The following is a 7812-nucleotide window of genomic DNA, read 5'->3' on the forward strand; positions in this document are numbered from 1 at the left end:
TTTAGATGAGCCTTGCCACCTCCCGTGGTTGTGTAATGTTGTACTGCTATGTATTCGTTATTCATAAGCATGAGAATCCATGTTAGACCCCATACTGGAGAAGGAACAAGTTACTTACCTGTAACTATTGTTCTCCAGCATGGATCAGGCATGGATTCACATGCAAACTCTCCCTCCGTCCCATCTACGGCTCTTCTTGGTCATACGTGCATACCAAATTTGAAGATGGCTGCCAGAGGAGGGGCTTGGTGAGAGAACGGTCATTGGATGGGGGCAGCATGACCCAGAGGAAGAAATACAGTTTGTAAGTGAAACAGTTCTTTCTTTTACCGAGGATTCCCAGCCTGGCGACAGGGAATATTTATGAGCATGTGAATCCATGCCAGACCAAAGCTGGAGAACAATAGTTACAGGTAAGTAACTTATTCCATGTGTGATATCTGAGAAGGTATTCACTTGCCATGTATGAGTGGCTTCGTCGCATGTAGTGTTTAACACAGCAATTTAGAATGCTAGTGGAGGGGGGTTAATATGAAGTTCCTGATGGCGACCTAGGGCAGTCATCTGGTGTGGCCATGGTGTTTCCTTTGTAGGGCGGCACCTTATGCGACATCTCAGTAGTGCTGCTCTTCCCATGGACTGCTATCTGACAGAAAAGTGTGCTGCATTGTTGGACAGGTCCTGCCGATATCACGGTGTGGGAATATGCAGAAGACACGAGACAAATAGAGCACGCAGCAGAGGATAATAAGTGGAGTGCATGAAAGTCATTTTTAGAATCCAGTAAAATCCTTATGAGCAATCCCACACCGGAAAGATCACAGTGCGATCTGTGGGACTACTTAGAACCTGAATTACAGTGGGATACCTGGGAGCAAAGTCAGAGTAGGGTGTGGATTACAAGTGTACACCACGGTAGAAATAACTGTGGTGCCTTGCCTGATTTGGAATGGGGTGTGAAAGCGAACATACTTCAGCAGCTAGCAGTGGCGCTAAGACAATAACACAGAAAACGTGCTCTTGGGTTTAATCACAAATGTGAAATTATCATATCCTTGGTGGGCAGTGTTTGTAGTGGGACAGGAATAGGGATAGAAACACTATTCGGCGTGAAGTCCTTGATTATTTGGGACAGTATGCTGTGTTAATTGTATTTCCATAATACTTTTTCTTTGTGTAGCTTGGGGCTATGCCCAGTGTCGGCCTTTGTGCTGCCATAATATTGGTGCTTAGGTATGAAGTCTAGAACGTGTAATGCACAGTTCAGCGTGTGGTCCTGCAATGGTTTGGTATTTCATAAGCTCCAGTGGATGTAATCGGTGCTCCAGGAAGGATTTCGAGGTGGTGGTAGTATTTTCCTCGCTATTTTTGGAGATTGAGAGTTTTCTCCTTCCCAAGGAGTAAACGAATGACATTGTTCCAGTGCATATGTAAGGTTAAAACTGTTCTCAAAAACATTTAAAAACAAAGGAGTTGTATATCAGAGTTCTATGAATTCATATTTCGAAGGGATTGTGTCCTCCGACGTATTCCTTATCTTAGATAGAAATCCTTCAGCTTTGCTGGCCTCGGAAAATTTTTTCGCCAGAGGGCGCTGCGCGTCGATGATCGCCAAGTCGATGACCCTCGACGGCCTCCGTGCCGACGTCGACGTCATCCTGCCTATAAAGGCCGCGCGCAGCGTCCGTTGCTCAGTTCCGTTTTTCCGCGCTTCGTTGTGCCTCGGAACACCGTTGCTCAGTTCTCGTCAAAGATAACGTATATAATAACTACTATTTACCTCGATATCGATGGCATCCTCCTCCGACCCGACGACCCCTCGGTCCGGTTTCAAAAAGTGCCGAGACTGCGGGAAGAAAATGTCGTTGACGGACCCTCACAGGGTCTGTTTGTGGTGTCTGGGAATCACGCACCAGAGTTCGGAGTGTGAGGAATGCCTTTCCATGACGGCGAAAGCCTTGAAGGAGCGTAGGGGGAAGCTCGAGAGAGGTAGGTCAACTTTAACTTCCTCGAAAGCTTCTTCGGTAGAGTCGAGACGTTCGTCTCCTCACCATAAAAAACACTCTCGATCTAGATCACGAAGTGGCTCCCACCACTCGTCGACATCGAGACACTCGAAGAAGAGACGTAGGAGATCCCCTTCGTCATCTTCGTCGAGTTCTCCTGAGAGAGTTCATTGCCCCACAAAACGCAGCTCGCAAGCTGAGTGGGAGGAATTCAGGAAAAAGATGCTAAGCGTCTTCGAGAAAGCGGCCTCGTCCCCCTCGAAGACAGCTGAGGGTGATACCCCGGGTAAAAAACCCAAAAAATCTAAACGCCGCGAGTCGCAGTACCCGGCGGAAAAGTCAACCCGAAAGCGCCTCGAGCCATCGGGAGATAAAGCATCATCGACGCCATCGTCGAAAACTCCTTCGAAACAGAGGTCGGCGCCATCGACGCCGTTGTCGAAGGATTCATCGGCGCATCAGTCGATCGAGTCGACGCCGACGTCGACGCCGATATCGACGCCGGTGAAGGAAAGAACCACGGCTACTCCACAGCCAACGGTTAGACAAAAGACCTCCGACTCGACGCCGAGAACGTCGACGTCGTTCTCGAGCAAGACTCCGATCCTTTCGAGTTCTTCGAGGCCTAGTACACATTTCTCGACGCTTTTCACGGCGCCTTCGAGTACTTTCACGTCGGTGTCGACGACATCGACGTTTTCAAGGCCTGTGATGATGGCTCCTTCTGCATTGGAAATGGGGTTTATACCATTCCAAAAACCAATGTATCCCCCTTTAACCTCGATTTTTGAGGAAAGGGAGGATTCAGACCAAGATATTGATTTACAGAGGACCACATCACCAGAGCCAGAGACTTTCGCCTCTGAGGAAGGAAGATTAAAAAATCTTCAGGATGCACTTCAGGAAGCTAGTGGCTTGGACACTTCTCCTGAAGCAGAATTTATCAAACCAGACCCAGGAGAACATGCGGAGACTCCATATAGAGCTCTGATGTCTAGAATCATAGAATTTATGGGTTGGTCTGCACCTTCTCCTGCCTTTCAGCAGGATGACCTCACTGACATACTGGACAAGGGCCCACAGGAGGATCCTGTGGTTCCATTTCACTCTGCTCTACAGAGAAGGATTTTGACAAACTGGGAAACGCCAGAAATTATCCCGGCAGTAAATAAAAAACTGTCAACAAAATACAGGGTGGCTAGTTCTGACCCTGAATATTTGTCAAAACACCCTACTCCTGAGAGCTTGGTTGTACAGGCTGCAACCTCATCAGGCAGCACATCTGCATACCCCACTGCTCCGCAGGATAGGGATGACAAAAAATATGATGCCATGGCTAAGAAGGTTTTTTCTGCCTGTAGCATGGCGTTAAAGTCTATTAACGCGACCTGTACGCTCGCTAGGTTCAGCCACACCCTTTGGGAGTGCGCTTCATCAGCGGCTGACTGCCTCCAAGAAGGAGAGGAAAGGGACGCATTTTTAAACATCATCAGGGATGGTAAAGATGCGATGTGCGAGACCCTACAAACTGGCCTAGATTCTGCTGACAGTATCAGCAGGGCCATGGCGGCAAGTACCACAATCCGCAGGCATGCGTGGTTGAGGAAGTCTGGTTTTGCCTCTGACGTGCAGACCAGGCTTTTGAATATGCCCTTTGACGGTTCTACCCTCTTTGGAAAGAAGGCGGATGACAGTTTGGAGAAACTGCAAACGTCCAAGGCAGCAGCCAAGTCATTGGGAGCTGCTATCCGTCAGAATACCTTTCGTCCTTCGGGATCATCGTGGAGAGGACGGTCCTTTCGTTACTATTCCTCATATGGAAGGGGCAGGGGACGACCGGCTCAAAGAGGCCAAGGAAGATTTACCCGTGGTGGACGGGGTAGGGGAAAGAAAGCCGCACCCGCAGGAGCAGGAGCCACTTTACCTTCGGCAACTGCATCAGCCGCTTCAAAACCACTCTGAGGTCTCCCCTCACAGAACACCAGTAGGGGGCAGGTTAACTCACCATCTGACGGAATGGCAGGCTATTACGTCAGATGCTTGGGCTCTGGAGACAGTAGCCCAAGGTTATTGCCTGCCCTTCCTACATATCCCTCAGAGTCATCCACCGGGGAACAACCCTTTGAAGCTTCCAGATCCGCTCCTCTTGCAGGAGGTTTTAGACCTGCTAGAGAAAGGTGCCATAGAACTGGTACCTGTAGCGGAAAGGAACAAGGGTTGGTACTCCCCCTACTTCATAATACCGAAGAAGGACGGAGGACTGAGACCCATCTTAGACTTACGGGAATTGAACAAATTCCTCCGAAAGGACAAGTTCAAGATGGTGACTCTCTCTCAGATCCTTCAGGCCCTCCAGCTTCAGGACTGGTTGGTATCTCTAGACCTCCAGGACGCTTATTTCCATGTGCCGATCCATCCCAGGCACAGGAGATACCTGAGGTTCGCAATTGGCAGCTCTCATTATCAATTTCGAGTTCTGCCATTTGGGCTAACCTCCGCCCCGAGGGTCTTTACCAAGCTAATGTCGGTTGTGGCTGCAAGTCTAAGGAGGGAAGGGATTCATGTCTACCCTTACCTAGACGATTGGTTGATCAGAACTGTATCTTCGGAACAGGCTCAGAGACAACTAGATTATGTTTGCCACTTCCTTCACAAGCTGGGCTTCTCCCTCAATTTAAAGAAGTCACAGATGATACCATCACAGAGACTCCAATTCATTGGAGCAGTCCTGGACACTTCCCTGGGAAAAGCCTTGCCACCAGAGGTGAGGGCTCGAGATATTCTGCAGATGGTCATCAGATTTCAGAATGCCCAATATCTCCCAGCCTACGACTTTCTGAGGTTGCTAGGCCTCATGGCATCCTGCATATTCCTCGTGCCGGAGGCTCGCCTGAGAATGAGATCCCTCCAGTGGGCACTGAGAACTCAGTGGTCACAGTTCTCAGGAAGGATGACAGATCTCCTTCGGATCCCGGTCAAAGTAGCCCGAGACCTTCAGTGGTGGGCCTGTCGGGAGAACATCCTGAAAGGAGAAATGTTTTGGCAACCATGGCCGGAGATAACAGTAGTCACGGATGCCTCACTCACGGGGTGGGGAGCTCACGCCAACGACTTGACCATCAGCGGTCGTTGGTCTCCATCGGAGTCCAGACTACATATCAACCTGTTGGAGCTGAGAGCCATCAGACTAGCGCTGAAGGCTTTTCTGCCGTCTGTACGGGGAAGAAACGTCCTAATAATGACGGACAATACAGTGGCCATGCACTACCTCAACAAAAGAGGAGGCGTAGGCTCACTACCACTGTGCAGAGAGGCGATGCAGCTCTGGTTTTGGGCAATTCAGGAAGGAATCTCTCTATCGGCAATTCACCTAGCCGGAGAGAAGAACTTGACAGCGGACGCTCTGAGCAGGCAGAGCACAGTCTCTCACGAGTGGGAGATAGCTCAGGAAGTCCTTCAAGAGATCTTCGCCCTTTGGGGAACCCCTCAAGTGGATCTGTTCGCCACCAGTATCAACAGGAAGTGCGACAGATTTTGCTCAAGGGAATTTCCCCCGAGAGGAGCTCTAGGAGATGCGTTCGTAGTGGACTGGGAGTTCCCACTTCTGTACGCGTTCCCTCCGGTCCCTGTCATTCCTCAAATGATCAGGAGGTTGAGAAGGTTTCGGAAGACCATGATCCTAATTGCCCCGGATTGGGCCAGGAGAACGTGGTACCCGGACCTTCTAGACATGTCCATCTGCCCTCCAATTCGACTGCCATACAGAGAGGATCTTCTCTCGCAGAAGGAAGGTCAGGTTCTCCATCCAGCCATCAAGACCCTCAACCTTCACGCTTGGTGTCTGAAAGGTTGAGGTACAAGGATTGGGACCTTCCGGATGATGTTATGGAGGTGTTGCTTTCGGCCAGAAGGCCGGCAACTAAAACTCTATACCGCTGCCGTTGGAACAAATTTTGCAGCTGGTGCAGAGAAAAGAATATTGAACCCTTTTCTTGTGGTACACCTATGGTGTTGTCATTCTTACTTTACCTGGCTAATTCAGGCCTACAGGTTGGCACAATTAAGGGCTATCTTGCAGCGCTATCAATCTTTAAGCGCACTGCAGAGGAGCCTTCATACTTCAAAATTCCATTGGTAATACAATACCTAAAAGGATTAACTAATGTTTATCCCCCGAAACCTTTTCAAGTTCCCTTATGGGATTTAAACCTAATTTTAAACTTCCTAAAGGGTGCCCCTTTTGAACCACTACACTCTTGTTCATTGAAGCTTCTCACCCTCAAAACTGTTTTGCTAATAGCATTGACATCTGCTAGAAGGGTTAGCGAGTTGCAAGCCTTATCGTGTAAACCTCCACATACAATCTTTTACAAGGACAAAGTTGTTCTTCAGGTGAAGCCTAACTTCCTCCCGAAGGTAGTCTCGGAGTTTCACATCACTCAGAAGATTATATTACCTTCTTTCTACCCTCCTCCTCATCCGGGGAAGGAGGAAGAGAGACTGCACAGGCTGGACCCTAAGCGAGCCTTGAGCTTCTATATCAGCAGATTGGCTAAGATCAGACAAGCAGACCAACTCTTTGTAGGTTATGCAGGACATAAGTTGGGCCTTCCAATAACAAAACAAACCATCTCCAGATGGATTATTTTAGCCATTCTGGAGTGCTACAAATTGGCAGGAAAGGAGCCTCCTCAAAATCTAAGGGCTCATTCTACCAGGGGTATCGCAACATCCTCAGCCCTTCAAAGAGGGGTGCCAATTCGAGATATATGTGCGGCTGCCACATGGTCGTCCGCACATACATTTACCAAATTCTATAGCCTGGATTCCTCCTCTAGTCAAGAAACTAGATTCGGCAAGGCTGTGTTACACTCTGTCCATTCTGGAAGGGTAACATAACTTTTATTACTCCCGCCTCCAGTCACAATACCACTGCTATGGGAGTCTATCTAAGATAAGGAATACGTCGGAGGACACAATCCCTTCGAAGAACTAGTTACTCTTACCTTGTAACGTTCTTTCGATGGGATGTTCCTCCGACGTATTCCTTATCGACCCTCCCATCCATCCCCGCAGTATGACTTCCTGTGGGTTTGCAGCCTATGCTCCTTCAAGGTGATTAGTCTAATCCAAAAACATTACTGGGGACTACAAAACGGAACTGAGCAACGGACGCTGCGCGCGGCCTTTATAGGCAGGATGACGTCGACGTCGGCACGGAGGCCGTCGAGGGTCATCGACTTGGCGATCATCGACGCGCAGCGCCCTCTGGCGAAAAAATTTTCCGAGGCCAGCAAAGCTGAAGGATTTCTATCTAAGATAAGGAATACGTCGGAGGAACATCCCATCGAAAGAACGTTACAAGGTAAGAGTAACTAGTTCAATTACATGACACTGGAAAACAATCTCAGAGTAATTTCCGCGCCTTGAAACACTTGTGTATAGGCGCGTTATAAATGCCCTATCATATCAGGTGCATGCTACCCATCTGCATCTTTGATATGTGGACACAGGAATACTGTTAAGAACTGCTACAGAAAACAGCTACTACCTAGTTACATTAGGTATTTAAAAATCAAGTACCTACAAATCGAGTACCTACCTCTCAATACTTCCACTACTACATTTTCATGGCTTCTCCATCATGATTTTACTCTCTCCCTCTTTGCCATTGCTACTCTTACTTTCAGTTGCTCTACCTCCCACTACAGTGTCTTACTATTCCACCTGTTATTGTTGCTCTGTCACCCTGCCCTCCTTTCTTTGTGTCATATTATTGCGTTTGTTGTCTGCTTTGCTGTCTCCA

This window comes from Ambystoma mexicanum, chromosome 8 (genome assembly GCF_040938575.1).
Source record: "Ambystoma mexicanum isolate Mex_15411 chromosome 8, UKY_AmexF1_1, whole genome shotgun sequence".
In the NCBI taxonomy this organism is placed as follows: Eukaryota; Metazoa; Chordata; class Amphibia; order Caudata; family Ambystomatidae; genus Ambystoma; species Ambystoma mexicanum.